Here is a 21,346-nt window from a genome sequence, read left to right as displayed (position 1 = left end):
AATAGGATTTCATCTGAACTACAGGCTTATTCTTAAGATTAATGTCCCACACAATGTAATTAATAATAACAGAGTTAAGTATATCCTCACATTTATATCTCAAATTCCTCTTTCAGTGGCATACGCTGACAAGGTTATCCCATTTTTCACCTGCAGAACAACTCTAGGAAGGCTGCAAGAGAGAGACTGGCCAGTGTGATGCAGTAAGATTCATGACCCAGGTTCAGTCCCTGGTATATCCAACAAAAAGGACCAGATAGTAGGTTATGTGAAAGACTTCTACCTGAGACACTGGAGAGACACTGCCAGTCTAAGTAGACAATACTGTCCTTGATGGACCAATGGCCTGTTCCAGTGTAAGGCACTATCATGTATGCTAATGTGTGCACTGATCAGATAATTTAGAATCATAGAATCATAGAGTTGGAAGGTACCACCAGGGTCATCTAGTCCAACCCCCTGCACAGTGCAGGAAATTCACAACTCCCTCCCAGGAGATGGCCAAGATGCCCTCCTTCTCATGATCTGCCTAAGGTCATAGGATCAGCATTGCTGACAGATAGCCATGTAGCCTCTTCTTAAAAACCTCCAGGGAAGGAGAGCTTACCACCTCCCGAGGAAGCCTGTTCCACTGAGGAACTGCTGTAACTGTTAGAAAATTCTTCCTAATGTCTAGATGGAAACTCTTGATTTAATTTCAACCTGTTGGTTCTGGTCTGACCTTCTGGGGCAACAGAAAACAACTTGGCACCCTCCTCTATATGACAGCCCTTCAAGTACTTGAAGATGGTTATCATATCACCTCTCAGTCTTCTCCTCTTCATGCTAAACATACCCAGCTTCCTCAACCTTTCCTCATAGGACTTCATCTCCAGACCCCTTACCATCTTTTTTGCCCTCTTCTGGACTCATTCCAGCTTGTCTACATCCTTCTTAAATTGTGGTGTCCAAAACTGAACACAATACTCTAGGTGAGGTCTAACCAGAGCAGAATAAAGTGATACCATCACTTTGCATGATCTGGACACTATACTTCTGTTGATTCAGCCCAAGATCACATTTGCCTTTTTAGCTACCGCATCACACTGCTGACTCATGTTCAGTGTTTGATCTACTAAGATCCCAAGATCCTATTCGCACACACTACTGCTCAGACAAGCCTCCCCCATCCTATAATTATGCATTTGATTTTTCCTACCTAAATGCAGAACTTTACATTTATCTCTGTTGAAATGCATTTTATTAGTTTTAGCCCACTTCTCCAGCCTGTCAAGATCATCCTGTATCCTGGCTCTGTCTTCTACCGTATTTGCTACCCCTCCCAATTTAGTATCATCTGCAAATTTAATAAGCATCCCCTCTATTCCTTCTTCCAAATCATTTATAAAGATATTGAACAACACAGGGCCCAGGACAGATCCCATTTTCTACAGGTGAACTGATCTCTATCGGCTGGAGGTCAGTTGTAATAACTCCAGCTACTACCTGGAGGTTGGCAGCCCTAGGCATGGGATCATGCTGGCTTCTATGCTGATTCACCCTTGTTCTCCAGGATTGAGCTCTATGCCCCCTATGTCTCAAGTAAAACAACAAAACATGATGGTGGGAAGTAGCTTGAGTTGCTCCAGTTCTTTGGTTATAAAGAGTTAGTATTTACCCGTTGTACAGTGCAATCCTAAGTAGAGTTACACTCTTCTGAGCCCATTGAAGTCCATGGACTTCTATGGATTTAGAAGGGTGAAGCTGTGCTTAAGGATCTCCCTGTTCCCTTAACACTAAATCCCCCATACACATGTCTACATTGGCTTCAACAGCTTGTCACAAAAAGTCCTCAGGAGGAATATGATTATGTGGGCCAAAAGCAAACAGATTAACAGGAAATAGCATCCCTAAAAAAGAAAAGAAAAAGAAACCTTGGAGCATTTTGGTTACTAACAATACACCTGCTGGACCACAGGCAACTTGTACTTTTTAAAGTAATTATCCCCTGAGGGGACAGGATACAGGTAAGCGTTCCTGAATGCAATTTTATGTTTGAGAAATAATGAAGGGGCTTTTTAAAAAGGAGGAGTGATTCCCTGATAGGAAAATTACCATTTTAGAAAGAGACTATAATCATGGGAGCAGTCTGACAACATCTTTCTAGGCTATTAGGAAAAAAATAAAGCATATATGTTGACTTTTTCTACCAGTTAAGGGGGAATCAAACCCGTTTACAATCACCTTCACTTCCCCTCTCCACAACAGACACCCTGTGAGGAAGGTGGGGCTGAGAGAGCTGTGACTAGCCTTATGTGTAGGAGTGGGGAAGCCAACCCGGTTCACCAGATTAGTGTCCGCCGCTCATGTGGAGGAGTGGGGAATCAAACCCGGTTCTCCAGATTAGAGTACACCGCTCCAAACCACCGCTCTTAACCACCACACCACACTGGCTCTCAAGGTGTCTGTTGTAGGGAAAGGAAGGAGATTGTAAGCCGGTTTGATTCTCCTTAAAAGGTACAGAAAATCTGCATATAAAAACTAACTCTTCTTCATCAACTTCTTTTGCCAAACATGGCCATAACAATGCTAAGATCTGGTCAAAAATTTCTTCCCCAATAATAATCTTAGCTAAAAGCACCCTCACTTTCCATTGGCAAGATTCAATCAATGAAGGTGGGCAAAGATCCAGTGTGCAAGTTGGCCCTTCAGATCCCCCAAACTCTTGTCCAGCCAGATAGATCACTCTAAAACTATCCAGTTATGAGCAGGTGATTCTTTGGACCCCTCTGGAACAGGATGTACCATGAGTTGTGTCCAAGACAGCCTGGATGAGAGAGACGATCAGTAGAGAATCTTGCAAAAGAATGTTTGTTGGAAGTGAAAATGGGTGGTAGTTTAGGCCATCCCAATATTATAGTGGGTATTTTCCCTTTAAACTATCCATTCTTCAGCTTAGTCATATTGACTCCTTGGCTCATTAATTCTTACAGAAATGGAGAACTAGAATCTCTTGTGAGCAAAAGACAAAATCTGTTTCTTTTAAAATCAAGCAGCAAGACGATCTAGAAGCAAAGTCTTATGCAAATGAAAGCTGGAAATATTTCAGCACCAGGCACATCATTTGATTATGTTCAAAATATGAAACTGTGTCACTTTAAATCACAGTGCTCTGCAGCTGGAATACATAATACTTTTTAATGAAATTTCAGAGGCATCCAGTGATGAGTGTGCCATTGTCATGGCCGCTGCCAGAAATGTCATTTTGTATAAAAGCCTAGTGGGAAAACCAATATTAATGGCTCAAAATCTTCTGCCCTGGAGCTATGTTCAGTTGTTAGGACATGAGCAACAGTCATGCCAGGTTCCACACTTTCCTTTCTTGCCAATTTATGAATGTATCTTGCAGGAAAAACAGTATAAAGAGACAAGCGTACATGCCTGCTTCGGTTGTCATTGCCTTCTGCTGAGCTTTTAGAAGAAAACTTATTGACTCAGAAAGTCAACTGCCTTGTTTTTGTAGGGGCAACTTGAGCAGCTTTTTCATTGTACGTGTTTGCAATGGCTCAAATACAGTTACATGAAAGTGCAGTGTGTGTATTAAACAGCCATTTTTAAGGCACACAGGAACAGTCATGATCTATGTGTCGCACATACCTTAACAATTCATCAATAAAGTTTCCCCATCACCCTTATAATTCCTTGGTGATAACAAAAAAGCATCCTTGCCACTTCTCAAGAGACTTTTGTATGGCGGAGGATGGGTGACATGGGATAAAATGCTTTACCTCCTGGCTTAGGTGAGGCAGTATACATCCTTCATCTCTTATAGTCAATCCAGTAATAAACTGGGGTTAGAAAGTTTACAAAAGTTGGAGTTGGAAAAAATGCTGCTACACTGTAACAAGGCAGTCAAACATAGGGCCCGCAAGCTTGGCAGGCAGGAGGGTAAGGCAAAAGGATTGTTTATTAGCTGAACTAGCACATACTTTCAAGGATTTGTCAGATTTATTTTAACTAGCTATCCTAAACCACCAGTCATTCCTTTTCAAGGTATTTGGTCCAGTAGGTAAATGTTATAAAATTATTATTTTGCCAATATTAGTCCTAGACTAATATATTAATATAGTCCTAGTCTGCAAATCTACCATCAGAAATGATAAGCATGTGTGAAAGTTTAAGTGAGAAGTCCGTGGTCTATAGGGTTGCCAACCTCCAGGTACTAGCTGGAGATCTTCTGCTATTACAACTGATCTCCAGCCGATAGAGACCAGTTCACCTGGAAAAAATGGCCGCTTTGGCAGTTAGACTCTATGGCATTGAAGTCCCTCCCCTCGCAAACCCCACCCTCTTTAGGCTCCACCCCAAAAATCTCCCACCGGTGGCAAAGAGAGACCTGACAGCCCTATTGATCCAACTCTTCTTTATTGGTTTCTAATACATTTTTTTTATTTCCCTAGGTAAGTGGCAACCCTGTTCACTAACCCATAACCCATATTTGACCCAATGAGGCTAAACTGCCCAAATAAAAGCACTCAGTTCTCCCAAATTATTTATTGATCTGCCTAAATACCCAAATGACCCTACAGAATTAAAAGCAACAACATCTTGGACCTCCAGCTCCCAAGTACATACGGAAAAACTTCTCAGATGCTTTAAGTACCCATTTACATTCTAAAGCTACAGTTTCATGCTCCAGATGTTCAGAAGCCAAGGAGGCAGGCTTGAATAGCATTTGGAACACAGACTAATGGCTAAGCCAACTCTGTAGCTCAACCCAAATTTAAACTACAACAACAACAGCAATAGCATACAGCCTATTGAGGCTCAACCAGCTTGATAAATCAACAGATCAACAGACTCATGGAAAGTAGGCAAGGAAGGGTTCCAAAGAACCTTGCTTCTCTCCGAGTACTGTGGCTACAGATGGCAATTACTTAGGGTTTAGATCAGTGTTTATGCATCTCAGGATGGCAGCTGCCGTTGGCCCCTCTTTTCACCATTATCATAGATTTCCCAATAGCCTGTGTGCCAGCAAGGGCAAACTGGAGATCCAACGAGGCATCCAACCATGAGCAAATTGCAATTCAGAACCCTGACATGTATCACTTTCTAGAGCTAAAGGGAATGGGCTGTACATTATTCCTTTTTCTTATGAATGATTCTAGTGGGAAATATGGAAAATGAAATTTAAAAAATGATTTAAAAATGCATTCCGTCCCCCCCCCCATCCTGTCTTACATAGCCAATTATGATATATTATTTCTGTCCTGTTTTAGGTTTCTTTCCTCTGTCATAATCTAAGTAACTCTCATAACTCAGAAGCAATACCCAGCCAGCCTTGGATTTAAGCAAGCCAAGAAGCATATATCTCTGTTCTTCAAGGCAGACCTGCATGAGGACGGAATTTATTTGGGAGACAAGGACAGCATTGAACCACCTACTGAAGTAACCATGTGTTGCTGCACAAGGTAGTGAACCAGATGTTAAACACTTGTTTCTGAGCACCAGCTACCTCCTGAGAATTTGACATTCTGGAAAACATCATTTAAACCAAACAACCGTAATGGAAAATTTACATAGCAAATGCATGGCCTGAAAAGCTTCCTGGGCTATTACAAGTCGTTTTTTTAAAGAGTAGTCAGTCAGTGCTCATGAAGAAGCACACAGTTCTTGCTTTAAGGGGGAAAAATAGACTTGGCTGCTAAAACCCCTTTATTTGTTGATAATGATGGCTCATTATGAAAACCAGTGAATGACAGAGGCAGATGTGGCATGTCAGAAAAGAAGCTGTCAGTTATGGGCATTTGGTGGAAACAATGATGGGTGGCGGGGGGGGTGGGGGTTCAAACTAATAAATCCCCAGCATAAGATGATGGCTAGGGGAAAGAAGGCAGACTTGATTCCTTTGTTTTTCTCTTGGGAAATGCACCGTGCTGGGTATTAAAACTACAATGTTGTTTACTTGCAGGCTGGAAGATGCTTGCCACTGAGAAAGGTCATTGAGGTTGCTTGCTCATTAGTCTTCGGTAGGCTTTCAAAATACACAACAGCCTAATCTTTGGCACTGTAAATTGGTACTAGATGCCATCAGCATATAAAGATAAAAGCACACTCCTTGACATTGATTGGCCAGCATCCTGCTATTCCCTGGCTTGTGGCAGAATAGGAAACAATCTTTCTCACATTTATAGCAACTGCTTACCCCCCACCCAACACACGCTATTGTTTAATTTACAATAAGCAGCTACTAGCCTATACACTAGCATGGACTATAGTTCATGTATCAGGGTGAAAGGGAAGGTTATAAAAGTCACTGATTTCTTTTGGGAGCCCTGAAAAGGATAATCAATTCCCTTTCTTATAGCTTGAACAAAACAAGGTGCTCACATTCAGATCCCCGTTGGTTTCTATTATGTACTCTTAACATATAGTTTTCATCAGTTGCTATAATATTCCAATCAAACTAGGATGGCAGTATTACATTTTGTGCTAGGAAATGAGGAAATAATAAGCAACACACCAGGGTTGAGAGATTGGAAACATGTCAACTTGTAGGAGGATAACGTAGGATGCTCAGTCCTGCATCTCTTCTTTGATACACTTGACTTCAGAGTCTTAGAAGGGAGTAAATCTGCACAATTGTCCACCAGTATAGCAAAAGTTTCAATTTTTTCTTGTACAGCCAAATAAAACTATACCATGAAGGATCAAGATCAGAGGTATATCTCAGCATGTAGTTGCTGGTTAATATGAACCACAGTTCTATAAATGTATTTATTTACTTTGTATTATTTTATGCTATGGAGTCACACAGTGTTCCATCTTGCTCCCCATTTTGTCTAACATCCACATGAAATTGCTGGGAAAGATCATCAGGGGTTTTGGTATAAGGTACCACCAATAGGAGGATTGTACTTTGGTCACATTATGAGAAGACAAAAGTCACTAGAAAAGACAATAATGGTAGGAAAAGTTGAAGGCAGCGTGAAAATAGGATGACCTCATAAGAGATGGATTGACTCTATAAAAGAAGCCATGGTCCTCAGTTTGCAAGACCAGAGCAAGGCTGTTAACAATAGGATGTTTGGAGGACATTGATTCATATTTTTTATTTAAATAATTTATTATTACAACATGAAGGAACAATCAGTACATTTGACATCTATATGTAGAACTTATTACATACATTTCTAATGATTTGTTTCTATACTAGGTGTATTTTAACATATAATAGGTCTGGTACAGTGTGAACCAAGGTCCAGTTAGAAAGCTAGAGTTATAGAAGAAATAACTGACATTGTAAAGTAGAGGGTTATGCTATTAGAACCAGGGGGATCCTATACACCCTTCTAAGCTTACTATTTCCAAAGGAATTAGAAGGGTAGAACTCTGTTTTGCATTGGACTGCAATCCAAACAAAGGACTTTTTTTGAGGTTACATATCAAATATGTCACTAGCCTAGGATTTTCGTCTGGGGTCTTTCCAGAAGGCAATGACTTGTAAATTAAACTACTGCATAACAAAGTTCCTTAATTCTTGCTCATAAATGTTGATACTTTATATTCTTTTCCTAACTGTGCCCTTCTTTTATGAGTCCTTACATCATATATCTGTATTAAGGTTGGATAATGTTTGTCTTAGTACAGTGCGCCTGACTACTATGAAACATGAGCTATCCTAGAACAGACAACTTATGTCATTAGCAGCTTTCCTGAAAAATGAGGAAATGTTTTCTCCTGAGAAATTCACATACCCTGACATTTTATGTATAATATCTTCAGGACTCTTGGGATTAAAGGACCTTCTGACCATACACATAGACATTCTGTCAAGGTCACTGGGAACTGTGTGTTGAGAAAAGAAAATGTTTAACCTGAGTGGCACATCTCAATTTATTGAGCTCTATCTTGCCTGCCTGCTCACTGGTGGAACAGCCTTTTCATGTGAAAAGTTATTTTTGACTTCAGCTTTGGAGTCATTATAGAGGATTCTGACAGAAAGATCTGCAGCATGCACACGCATAAATGCACAGAGCACAGCTTGCATTTACATCATTGGCAGTCTCGGGGGAAATAAAGGTCTGAAAACAAATCTATGTTTACAAATTCACCAGTGAAGTCAGTCAAGTTTTTGTATCCTGAATAACACCGGCAGACAAATGAAATTACTAAGGGTAGATGCTGTTGAACTCTTTCACTTCTACAAGGTGTACCAGGAAGCAAAATGTTACATTTATTTTGAGGTCATTCACTTTACAGATTTGATTGCCTATCGGCTACAGAGATTGGAAACTTGATAGTAGGTGCAGCCTAAGGATCATGATAATTTTATTCTGAACAGCTACTCAGTGGAAAGGCCAAAATGCTTGTACAAATAATAAGTTCTTACGAATGCATAAATCACATTTTTTTTTCTCTTTTCTTTACTCCAATAAATTTAAGGTTAGCCTGCATGGTTCTTTCCTCCTCGATTTTATCCTCATGACAATCCTGTAAGGAAGGTTAGACGGAGAGTAACTGGGTCAAGGTCACCTAGTATGCGTCAGGGCAAAGTGAGGTCTTGAACCCAAGTGTCTCTAGTTCAAGTGACACTACAACCACTACATCATCATTATGAGAAGCGCTATCACTCCCACCTGATAAAAGGTGCCATTTCAGATTTAAAATAAGCTTTAAAACACTACACTACACAAAAAGAATGTCGAGGCCATCATGTGTATGATTAGAGCAAGTCAATTTGGGAATGTGCAGTTCTGAAAGGCAAGATAGAAGTGTTTTTAATAAATGAAATGTTGATTTCCCTCAAATGCCTCAGATGTTTTGCCTCAGGAAAAAACTCAAATTTTCTTTGTAGTTTGTTTTTAAGTTGTAGGTCTCTTGTGAAATTTCATATGGGGAAAATGCTATTTTTTATGACCTTCTATACATTTCCAACTGATTTCATCTCTCTCTTGGAGAATATAAATGATGGGGGGGAAACAAGGATGCAATTCCCCCAACAACCTTTTGCGCACATTGATATAAAAAGGAGCATCTATAATTTGTTCCAGCCTATCATCCTAAACATAGCAGCGTCGAAAACTAACATAAGAGTTAAAGACTTTCTGCCTGAAATAAGATTTGGCAACAAATTTAACAATACTTTGATATGCAGCTCTCTTTCTGATTTGCTGCATGCCTAGCATGGATGCCAGCAGGATTAATACATTCTGATTTAGGCCGCTTGTGCCAGGCATCTGTTTCTGGGTCAGAGCAACATTCTTCATAGAATATTTCTGATGCAATGTTGATATCTAAATCCTCAGCATAAAGCAAAGGGATTAAAAGGGCCATGAATGTTAATAGATGATACAATGAGTTGCAAACATGTCCTTAGAAAAACTCCACTTGTCTGCTGGTACTTCTGCTCACTCAATTCCACAGCCCTATTATAGGAGTTCCTTTATTTTTCAAGTTAGTGATTTGCAAAAATATCTCTCCCCATATCTTTAGTTTTGGGATTAGGAAAAACATAGTAATTTATCTGGGAAGTGAATTTGATATTTCCCCAGAAATGCCTATGGGTCATCATACAGTGCTTCAGTGCACATGATTCTACAGGAGCACCAATTGTCTGCATTGACATCAACAGCAAGGAATGCTTGGCACATGCACGCATAGAGGATTCCTGATACTGAAGGGAGCATCACAATCCATGCTCCTACAGAGTGCTAAACTGTAGGCTAAGTAAATTATTAATACAAGTTACCTAGGGCACTCTGTTTTCTCAGATGAATATGGCCATTTTGATCTTTGGATCAGCCAGAAGGTGATAGTGTCTACCCAACACTGGCATACTTCAGTAGACTGTATTGAAATGATCTTGGACTGGATGATAGAAACATCTCCAGAAGATGGTTTGGATTAGTACTCTATAAAATTATTGTGCTACATATGTCATGGAGCAGAAATTAACTAAAGCAGGTTCCCTGCTGTTGCCTGGGATGTGACACTGCATATGCTCTGTAGTGGAGGAGCAGCAGAGCACTGGACAGACAAGATAAAAAGGAAGCTGTGGTGCCTTCAGTTTCCATGCCCTGAATATGGCATTAGTATATATTTGGGGATCTTCTTCCCAAGCCTTCAGTCTGGCTTTGATCTCCAGAACTCTGATGAGGTAGTAACTAAGCTCATACTCAAAGGCCCACCTGGGTGCATAGAAGCCACTGGGAAAGTCATGCTCATGTTGATTCTCAGTTTGAGAATGTTTCCATATAAAGCTAGGATGTGTGTGTGTGAAGTGCCGTCAAGTCGCAGCCGACTTATGGCAACCCCTTTTTTGGGGTTTTCATGGCAAGAGACTAACAGAGGTGGTTTGCCAGTGCCTTCCTCTGCACAGCAACCCTGGTATTCCTTGGTGGTCTCCCATCCAAATACTAACCAGGGCTGACCCTGCTTAGCTTCTGAGATCTGACGAGATCAGGCTAGCTTGGGCCATCCAGGTCAGGGCAAAGCTAGGATAGAGCAACATTATTGACTATAGTGGCCCACAGAAATCAGCAGGTAGCTGCATAATTCTTATTGACTACTCAGTTAAACACCCAACGAATATCAACACTCAACAAAACAACAAGCTGCAAGATACAGTTGGGAAAAAAATCTCAAATGGCAATTTTAAGGTTTATTGAATATTCTACTTTTTCAGGGAACAGTCAACTTGATAGTCACATTCTAAGATGACAGATTGCATAATCAGTTGAAATGCACTATGTTTGAAACATAAATTTCATTTCCAAAGGCCAACCTAATTATTCAGTTACTGTCACTGTGCAAAAAACTCCTGTGTGTTCATTAGCATTCAGCTCTAAGAACTACTTGTAATGATGACAACACACTTGTAGAAAGCCCAGTTGCCTCATGTGATTCTGGGGGCAAAACACACCCCTATCTCTGTTAAATATCTGTGTCAACAATTATTTCTGCTTCACTCTGTGCCATTTTTTATAGTTCTAATTAATTATTTAGGCAACAGTCTGTTCAAAGTATTTTTTATGTTTGATTTTTACTCCTTTACTCTTCAACTGTCATGCCTCCTTTGTCACAGCATCAAAGATGCCGCAACATATAATTTACAATCAACCTAACTAGGGATTTGGTGCTGGCACTTGCATAACAATTTCATCCTCTCGGTGTTTAGCTACCTTCAAATGCCATTCAGATATTCTCAAAGTGAGCAAACAGTCCTTATTCAGGCAAATCTGATGCTGGACTCGTATAACCTCCCAGTGAAAGCTAAGGATATAGTCCAAGAAAATTTCCCCTTTAGTTGGGTGGACCTGACATAGTTTCATGCATGGTTCTAATGCAGCTTTTGAAGCTACTTTTCCATATCTCACAAAGGGGACTTTGACTCCTGAAAGCTTACACCCAGAAAATCTTGTTGGTCTCTCAGGTCCTACTGGACTTTAGCTGTTCTACTGCAGACTAACATGGCTAACCTCTGAAACTACTTTTGCATGGTTTTTCTTTGTGTTCCTGATGTTGATTTAACAATGGTTTGGAACCAACCAGCTTCTCCACTGGTGAAAAAGGGAGGAGACCACCAAAAATGCTATGGTGTTTTGATTAGAGTGGGTCGTAGGGACCATATCACTACAGTTTTGTTCCAACTCAATTCCAACAAAACAGAGGTGCTAGGGGTGGGGAAGTCTGACCTGGGAAATGGATTGGCCCCTTTTCTGGATGGGGTTGCACTCCCCCTAAAGGATCACGTTCGTACCTTGAGATGCTCCTGGACCTGGGCCTCTGATTAGATGAACAGGTGGCGGTGGTGGCCTGGTGTGCTTTTCAGCATCTTTGGCTGGTGAGCCAGCTGCAGCCCTTCCTGGGCAGAAAGATCTTGCCACTGCAATGTGGCCTACATGGGGCTGCCCTTGAAGACTATCTGGAAGCTACAGTTAATACAGAATGCTGCATCCAGAGTTTTGATTAGAGTGTGTCATAGGGACCATATCACTCCAGCCTTGTTCCATCTGCACTGGCTTCCAATGTGCTTGTGGGCTCAATTCAAGGTACTAGTATTGACCTTTCAAGTACTGAATGGCCTGAGACCTTAAGGACAGCCTTCTCTCCATATGAACCTAACAGTTCACTCCAGTCATCCTGGGAGGCCCTGCTACAGTCACCCTTGCCATCTGTGGCTAGATAGGTGGCAACCAAAAAAAGGGCCTTCTCCATCATGGCACTAAAACTTTGGAACTCCCTCCCCAGGGAGATTAGTCTGTTTCCCTCTATCGGTGTCTTTCACCAGCAGATGAAGACTTTTTGTTTCGTCTGGCATATCCCCAATAACAATTATTTGCCCTCCTTCTAGTGTTTGTTTATGTGTTTTAAATTGAATTATATTATTTTAACTGCATTTTAAATTGCTTAAATGTTTTAATGTTCTTATGTTCACTGCTTTGTGCTCCATCATTAGATGGAAAGGTGGCCTAAAAATGTTTTTAATAATGATCATAATACTATAATAAATATATTGGGGCTCATGGGACCTTCAAGGACAAAAGCTGTGTTGAACAAGGGCTCTAGAAAGAAGGGAAGTTGGTCAAGATAGAGCAAAAAAGCTGGCTGAATTCAAGCCATGAAGTTCTTTTGTACAGCTGGAAAGGATGCTATGTATTGCAGTGGAAGTCCATTTTTTGTAAAGCCAATTTTGTTCATTTGCTTTCTAATTTGCCCTTTGGGCCTTGTTTGTCAATTTAAAGTTCAATTCCAATCTGAGTATGCATCTGGATCATTGAAAGGAGTCATTTCGAGCAGAAGTGCTCAGCTTTCTCTAAAACAGAGTAGATTGCAACTGCAAGAAAAGCCATTTTAGTTCAAAATAGTGAACCAACGGTGTGATAAGATGGGGTGGAAGCATTTGATCGATTCAAAGAATGATGTGCGGTTATAAAACACCCTCTGCGGTATTAAATCATAATGCTTGCCATTTTTACCATCTGTAATAAAAAAAATGCTCATTACCTCACCACAAATAACCACGAGATCTCAGAATGTTCAGTTTCCCCCTAACATTTGCCCTTTATGCCTTATAAATCTCTGCCCACGCCTAATATAACTAATGATAATGTGAAAGCCTTGGTCTTATGATGGTAAAGACACTTCAATTATTTGGAGGCTTCTTTGGGAACTTTGGCTGCATTTTGGAGAAACAAGCTTGTATACCTTATATCTTTTTCATGTTGTTCAAAAAGCGTTCAGCTGTCATTAAAGCTTCAAGGATTCTTTTCGTCACCTTTCCCCACACCTATAGATAAACTGATGATCAAAAAGTCATAAAATTTTCCATTCTATTGTTCCAAATCAATATTCACTGTTTATGCATGCTCAATATGGATTGTGGCATTATCTCTTTTCCTTATTCCTGCAGCCAGCCTGCCAGTGTATGAACCTATGTTGTTACTAGCTAAGAGCTTCATTTTTGCTTTCCCCCCGCTTGCAGTAGCAGTGAGATGATAAAAATGTATTGATGCCCAAATGGCTTGGTGGTCTGATTCTTGGAATCACAGTGACAACTTAGGAATTTTGGTACTCACTGGGCCAGAACTGTGACAGCCACTGATTTGAGATTCCACTCTGACTAAACAAGAGGAGAGGGAATTGCTGTGGCATTATCCATAATCCCATTGCCACATGTGATAAGGGTGAATTTACATATAGTCATTACAGAGCATAACAAATAGATGGAGCAGGAGCATGTCTGGCTCTAGACAGAGGCAAGAGTCCCTCCTGCAGCACACTAAAGTGTTTTCACAGCACTGGACCAGCAAGCTATACCAATGTTGTTTAGCTTAGAAAGAAGACGGCTGAGGGGAGGTCTATAAAGTAATGCATGATAGAGGTCTATAAAGTAATGCATGGTTTGGAAAGAGTGGACAGGGAGAGGTTTTTCTCCCTCTCCCATAATACTAGAACACGGGGTCATCTGCTGAAGCTGAAGGGTGAGAGATTCAAAACTGATAAAAGGAAGTATTTTTTCACACAACACATAGTTAAATTGTGGAACTCCCTGCCCCAGGATGTGGTGATGGCTGCCAGCTTGGAGGGCTTTAAGAGGGGAGTGGACATGTTCATGGAGGAAAGGGGTATTCATGGCTACTACTTAAAATGGATACTGGTCATGATGCATCCCTATTCTCTCCAGGATCAGAGGAGCATGCCTATTATCTTGGGTGCTGTGGAACACAGGCAGGATGGTGCTGCTGCAGTCGTCTTGTTTGTGGGCTTCCTAGAGGCCCCTGGTTGGCCACTGTGTGAACAGACTGCTGGACTTGATGGACCTTGGTCTGATCCAGCAGGGCTTTTCTTATGTTCTTATGTTTTAATGCACCTTACGATGGAATATGTCAATCTGACATCAAAGATCTGTAACCTCTCCGCACTTTAAAAAATATCATCAGCATCACAGGATTAAGAAATAAACTGCAACAAAACTGTTATTTACCCCCACACACACACAAACACAAATGGGCTTACATCCATACTCCATATGTACATAAGAACATAAGGACATAAGAAAGGCCCTGCTGGATCAGACCAAGGTCCATCAAGTCCAGCAGTCTGTTCACACAGTGGCCAACCAGGTGCCTCCAGGAAGCCCACAAACAAGATTTCTTGTACCGTTTGAAGCAGTTGCTGCCATTTATTGTACTGGTTGCAATACATTTTCTTGTTATGCTATTTAGTTTTATTCCATTTAGGTTATACTCGGCCTTTCTCCTCAATGGGGATCCCAAGTAGCATACATCAGTCTCTTCCCCTCCATTTTATCACTACACCATACCTGTGAGATTGGTTAGGTTTAGAGTATATGACTGGCCTATGGTCCTCTAACAAGATTCCATGGAGGAGTGGGGATTCAAACCTGGGCCTCCCAGTTATGGATACCTGAGAAAAGGGGGCAGGTTAATATGTGAGGAAACTCAACGATAACATGCAAAGTAACAGTAGGAAGAGGAATCAGCTGAAATGTCCATACCCTCTTCTGACCCTTTTCTCATCTTCAGGACACAGTGATTATAGAAGTCACTATGTTTACATGAAAAGCCGGTGACCTGTCCTTCATGTTGCATGCGCACCATATATGTTGTAAAAGCAGTTGAAAAGACAGATGTTAAACAGTCACAAAACAAATTTCAAAACAGTCACCAAATAAACCAGCAAAACTTGTAAACATTGCCAAAGAAATCTGGGCAGGAACAAAAGTCATTTTCCAACCATGCAAGAAACCCAAAGCGAAAAACTTATTCATGCATCCCTAGCACAGACCTTAATTTGTACATTAAAGGCAACTAACCAGGTAAATACAGAGCAGATTATAGGGGTCAAAGACAAGCAGAAATGACTTCAGAATTTTTTCATGATTGCAGTGGTTGTTTGTGCATGGGTACATGGCAGGGTTTATGAGTGATCTAACTGTGCTATAAAATATGACACTGAAATGAAGTTACAGCAGAGGAAATTAAAGGAACATAGACTTGTCTAGGAACAAGTCATCCAGTTTTATGATGTGCCACTAAGATGAAGTATATGGATTTCACATCTTGCATACATCTGTGAACAGTGGATTTAAAAATACTTGAAGGTCTCACTGGCTTATATAAGATGAAATCATTAAAAAGAAATCCCATTGGCATAATCAATACTTCTTAAAATCAGCCACAGTAAACCATGCAGAGAGGCTTTAGTCCAAATCCCCCAATGGTGTTCCATTGTATTTGATACTGGTAATAAACATGGCCATAGCAGACATTGTTTCACAATGTGATGGCATTATATATAACCATGTGCACATTCTGCATAACTTATGTGTCTATATTTTATGTAAAATTCAAATCAAAGGTCTCACTTTTCTTTCAGCTACATGTCTTTTAACTATTGGCAGCATCAGCAATGACAGATGGATGTGATTATGATGGCACTGGTGAAAAATCAATCAAATTGCACAAATGCAGACTCCCCCCTCTCTTTTTTTTGATGCATCTGAACAGATCAGTGATCAATCAACTCCATGACTGCATACAGCAAGTAGAATGTGAGATGAATCCCATTGGGTTCTTGAGTATCACTGATCCATTTAGTAGATAGCTGAAGTGGGATTTGAGTTTCAAAAGTGTATTTTCTTGACCACTGCTCTACTTTAATGAGCATCTGTTGTTTCCTGCAAGACCTTCCTGAATCAGCAGCAAACGGCTTGGCTCATTTAACAAGGTTATTAACATTTAATTTTTCCTACTGGTCCATTTTAAATGTTTTCAATGTTTTACACTATAACAGCATTTATACAGAGGAAAAAATAGGTGGGGAATTCTTGTAGTTCCCTGTGTGTGATGGCTCAACATGTATCTGTTTCAGAGTTAACCCTGTTTCAATGGACATATCTGTAGACAGGAATGAGTCCTATCCTAAGATGTTCTTCGGAGATTGGAACAGAGCCCCCATGCAGAAAACTCATATATGAAGAAGACTATGCTGCACAATCATAGATGCTCCAGAGACTGCATGTAGAACTTGAATGACTGGAAGCTCTGTTCTGATCTTCAGATTAATTTGTGGAGGTTGGGGACAGAACTGATAGGCATACCTCCCCTCCGTCACTTCTTTATTTCTTGTCCCCACATATGCTTATCCATGGACATGGTTGTATGAGCAGAACAAGTGTGCATACTTTTTAAAAAAATCAGATGCAAATGAAAGGCAATGACTTATTCAAGACCATCTCCTCCATCATACACTCATCTTATTTCTTTACCATTCTTTCTCCATACACTTATCAATGTTGCATACATCCACATATGTCCAGTTCACATACAGATCCCTGATTCTGCCCTTCCTAGTTGTAACCTGCTACAGCATGTAAAGCTCAGTTCGATAGGGAGCCATCCTGGGTAAACAAATCAAAAGGGAATCACTATTTCTCCTGCCCTTCCTGTTATCAACAGCATGTGATAGGGATTAATTTTCATCCCTCCCTACTCTGGCCAGACAAATGCCACAATCTCAATCTTCTCCTGCACATTTTAAACAGCTGAATAGGAGCCTTGGCATGTCATAGTCACTTGTGCTTCTTTCGTGCTGAATCCTCTGAAAGCAAAGTTGGCGGTGGAGGAGAGAAAAGAACAGTCCAGGGTCATTGTGAAGTTATAAAGGAGGAGCGGAGAATGATGAAAGCAGCTTTGAATCTCCATTTTGGAGAAAGGCAGTTTATAAATGAAGTAAATCATAAGTAAAGCTGATGATGGTGGTTAGATTAAAGGTAGTTTTGGGGGGAAGGAAAGGAACAAACAGTGAAAGGAGAGGATATGAGGGCTGCCAGGAGGAAAGAGAACAATGTGGGAAGGGGGATGCAGGGGGAAATCAGGTGCCCCTCAAATCCTTTTGGGTTTCCCACTATACAACTAGGTGAAAGTTTTTCCCAATAGTGACTGCCAGTGGGTGTGAAGAAGGGAAGGATGCAGAAAAAGAGGAGAGGCAATGGGGGCTTTCAGAGAAAGGAAACAGGAAATAGTGGGGGAGGGGAAATAACACACCCCATGCAAGTTCTTGTGGCACCAATGCTTGTGATTTCATTTTTCTCATAGCTGCTGTTTTGTCCCACAAATCCCCTTTTCAATTTTGTTTTTCCCTTGGGCAAACACATCAAACTTCTTTGTTTTCTTTCCTTGTCCTGAATTTCTCCTTTAAAATTTGCACATTTTCCAGTATTGTTCATACATTGATAAATAAGCATTAAATATATACAGTGAATGGTTATGGCGGCCCTGTAGGGCTTTCAAGGCAAGTGATGTTTGGGGATGGTTTGCCATTGCCTTCCTTCACACCACAGCCCTGGTATTCCTTGGAGGTCTCTCATCTACAGTGAGGGAAAGAAGTATTTGATCCCCTGCTAAATTTGCCCGTTTGCCCTCTGATGAAGAAATGACCAGTTCATAATTTCAATGGTAGGTTTATTGTAGCTGTGAGAGACAGAATAATAACAGGAAAACCCCCAGAAACCCAGAAGACAAAAGTCAGAGATTGATGTGCATTATAATGAGTGAAATAAGTATTTGATCCCCTATCAACCAGCCAGATTAGGGTTAGGGTTCGGGTTCTGCTGTCGACAGAAGCAATCAATCCATCAGATTCCAAACTAGCCACCATGACCAAGACCAAAGAGCTGTCCAAGGATGTCAGGGACAAGATTGTAGACCTGCACAAGGCTGGACTAGGCTACAAGACTATTGCCAAGCAGCTTGGTGAGAAGGTGACAACCCTAACCCTAACCGTAACTGTCAACCTCCCTCGGTCTGGGGCTCCATGCAAGATCTCATCTCGTGGAGTTGCAATGATCATGAGAACGGTGATGAAGCAGCCCAAAACTACACGGGGGGAACTTGTCAATGACCTCAGGGCAGCTGGGACCATGGTCACCATGAAAACAGTTGGTAACACACTACGCTGTGAAGGACTGAGATCTTGCAGAGCCCGCAAGGTCCCCTTGCTCAAGACAGTACATGTACAGGCCCATCTGCAGTTTGCCAATGCACATCTGAATGACCCAGAGGAGAACTGGGTGAAAGTGTTGTGGTCAGATGAGACCAAAATCGAGCTCTTTGGAATGAACTCAACTCGCCGTGTTTGGAGGAGGAGGAATGCTGCCTACAACCCCAAGAACACCATCCACAACATGGTGGGGGACATATTATGCTTTGGGGGTGTTTTTCTGCTAAGGGGACAGGACACCTTCACCGCATCGAAGGGACGATGGATGGGACCATGTATCGTCAAATCTTGGGTGAGCACCTCCTTCCCTCAGCCAGGGCATTGAAAATGGGTCGAGGATGGGTATTCCAGCATGACAATGAGCCAAAACACACGGCCATGGCAACAAAGCAGTGGCTCAAGAAGAAGCACATTAAGGTCCTGGAGTGGCTTAGCCAGTCTCCAGACCTTAATCCCATCGAAAATCTGTGGAGGGAGCTGAAGGATCGAGTAGCTACACATCAGCCTGACTTGGAGAGGATCTGCAAGAGGAGTGGGACAAAATACCTCCTGAGAAGTGTGCAAACCTGGTGGCCACCTACAAGAAACGTCTGACCTCTGTAATTGCCAACAAGGGTTTTGCCACCAAGTACTAAGTCATCTTTTGCAAAGGGATCAAATACTTATTTCACTCATTATAATGCACATCAATCTCTGACTTTTGTCTTCTGGGTTTCTGGGGGTTTTCCTGTTGTTATTCTGTCTCTCACAGCTACAATAGACCTATGATTAAAATTATGGACTGGTCATTTCTTCGTCAGAAGGCAAACGGGCAAATTCAGCAGGGGATCAAATACTTTTTTTCCCTCACTGTAAATACTAGCCAAGGTCAGGGCTGAGAGTGTGTGACTGGCCCAAGGTCACCCAGCAAGCTTCCATAGCCCTAGTGGAGATTTGAACCTGAGTTTCCCAGATCCTAGTCCAACTAGGGCTGTTGGAAAAAAAAATTGGTATAGTTCGGATTCGGCCGAATTCGGCCCGTCTGGATTCGGGATATGCTGAAGTCTGAACTCCCCCGCTTCGGGTCCGTGCAATTTGGCGCAAATTCAAAGTTCGGGGAAAAAATTCGGACAAATAAAGCCATTAAAAACACAACCCCGCCTTTCCGTGGCTCTGGGGAGGATTTTTGGGGGTAGAGGTCCCAAACTTTCAGCGGAGCTTCAAAGGACCCTTCTTGCAAGACCCCCCAAGTTTTGTAAAGATTGGGTCGGGGGGGGGCTGAGATATGGGCCCTGAAAGAGGTCCCCCCATCCTTAATGTGCACCTTTGAGCAGAGCTTGCCGCCCACGCACAAAGCTCCCAGCCCCGACAAACAGCTGAGCTGCGGGGAGCAAGGGCAGGGCAGGTGCGAAGAAGTTTGCAAAGCAACACAACTGCAAAGCAACACAACCATGCAAAGCAACACGTTGCAACCATGCAAAGCAACACCTGACACCTGGGAGTTTGCAAACCATGGAAAGGGACAGAGGCAGCTAGCTATGCATAATGAGCAGGAGCGGGTGGAATTTCCCCTTTTGCATCGGAATTGAGTCAGGACCAGGCAAATGCATTCTTTAAGTCAACCTTTTGAAAACCAGTTTTGAGCAAGCATCAAAATAGACCTAACCGATCTTATGATGGACACACAACTGAAGCCCCCCCTCAAATCAGGGAGAGAGAGACTCGAGGGAGCACACACACCCCAGGCAGAATGGGCAAAAGCCCCCTTTTGCTTCCTCCCCCCACCCACAGAAACTGCTCCCTCCCCACACACACACAGACTCTGCTTGCCCCCCCCCACACACACACAGGAGAAAAAATATAGATTAAAGCCCCCAAAGGGGTCTTACTAGGGTTGTCAATTCGGTTCGGTCCGAACTGAAAATCAACCGAATTTCCCCTGATTCGGTGATTTTCAGTTCGGACGGATCCGAACTCAAATCTGGCGGGCAACAGGGGGGGCCGAATTCAGCGAGTTCGGGAGTTCGCGAATAAATTCGGCCAATTCGGCCCCCCCTTCAGGGCAGCCCACTGAAAGCGCGGGCTGCCCTTTAAACTGATCTGCGCCTCCCAGCTGGGAGGCTCAGATCAGTTTAAAGGGCAGCCCGCCTCCCTTCAGCGGGCTCCGCCCGGGAGGGACAGATGAGTTTAAATGACAGCCCGCCCCCCTGCAGGGAAGCCCGCTGAAGGGGGGCGGGCTGTCATTTAAACTCATCTGTGCCTCCCGGCCGGGAGGAACAGATGAGTTTAAATGACAGCCCGCCCCCCTGCAGGAAAGCCCGCTGAAGGGGGGCGGGCTGTCATTTAAACTCATCTGTGCCTCCCGCCCGGGAGGCGCAGATGAGTTTAAAGGGCAGCCGCGCCTCTCCAGCGGGCTCCGCTGGAGAGGCGCGGCTCTCATTTAAACTCATCTGAGCCTCCGGCCCAGGAGGCTCAGATGAGTTTAAATGACAGCCCGCGCCTCTCCAGCGGAGCCCGCTGAAGGGGGGCGGGCTGCCCTTTAAACTGATCTGCGCCTCCCAGCTGGGAGGCTCAGATCAGTTTAAAGGGCCCCCGCGCGCCTTCAGGGAATCCCTGAAGGCACGCTTCGGCCGAATTTTCCCCCGAACTCCGGATCCCCCTGAATTACCGGGGATCCGAAGCGGGGGAGTTCGGACTTCGGACCGTACCGACCCCACAAGGGTCAAATTCGGCCGAATCCGAACTGTACCGAATTTTTTTTTTTGACAGCCCTAGGTCTTACTGTGGCTGTCTTCTGTTCCATCAGGAGCGGCTGGGAGGACTGGGTAATCCAATACAATTCTATTTAAGCACGGGAGGT

This window comes from Euleptes europaea, chromosome 9, assembly GCF_029931775.1.
Source record: "Euleptes europaea isolate rEulEur1 chromosome 9, rEulEur1.hap1, whole genome shotgun sequence".
NCBI lineage: Eukaryota > Metazoa > Chordata > Lepidosauria > Squamata > Sphaerodactylidae > Euleptes > Euleptes europaea.
Note: the sequence above shows the minus strand (reverse complement) of the source record.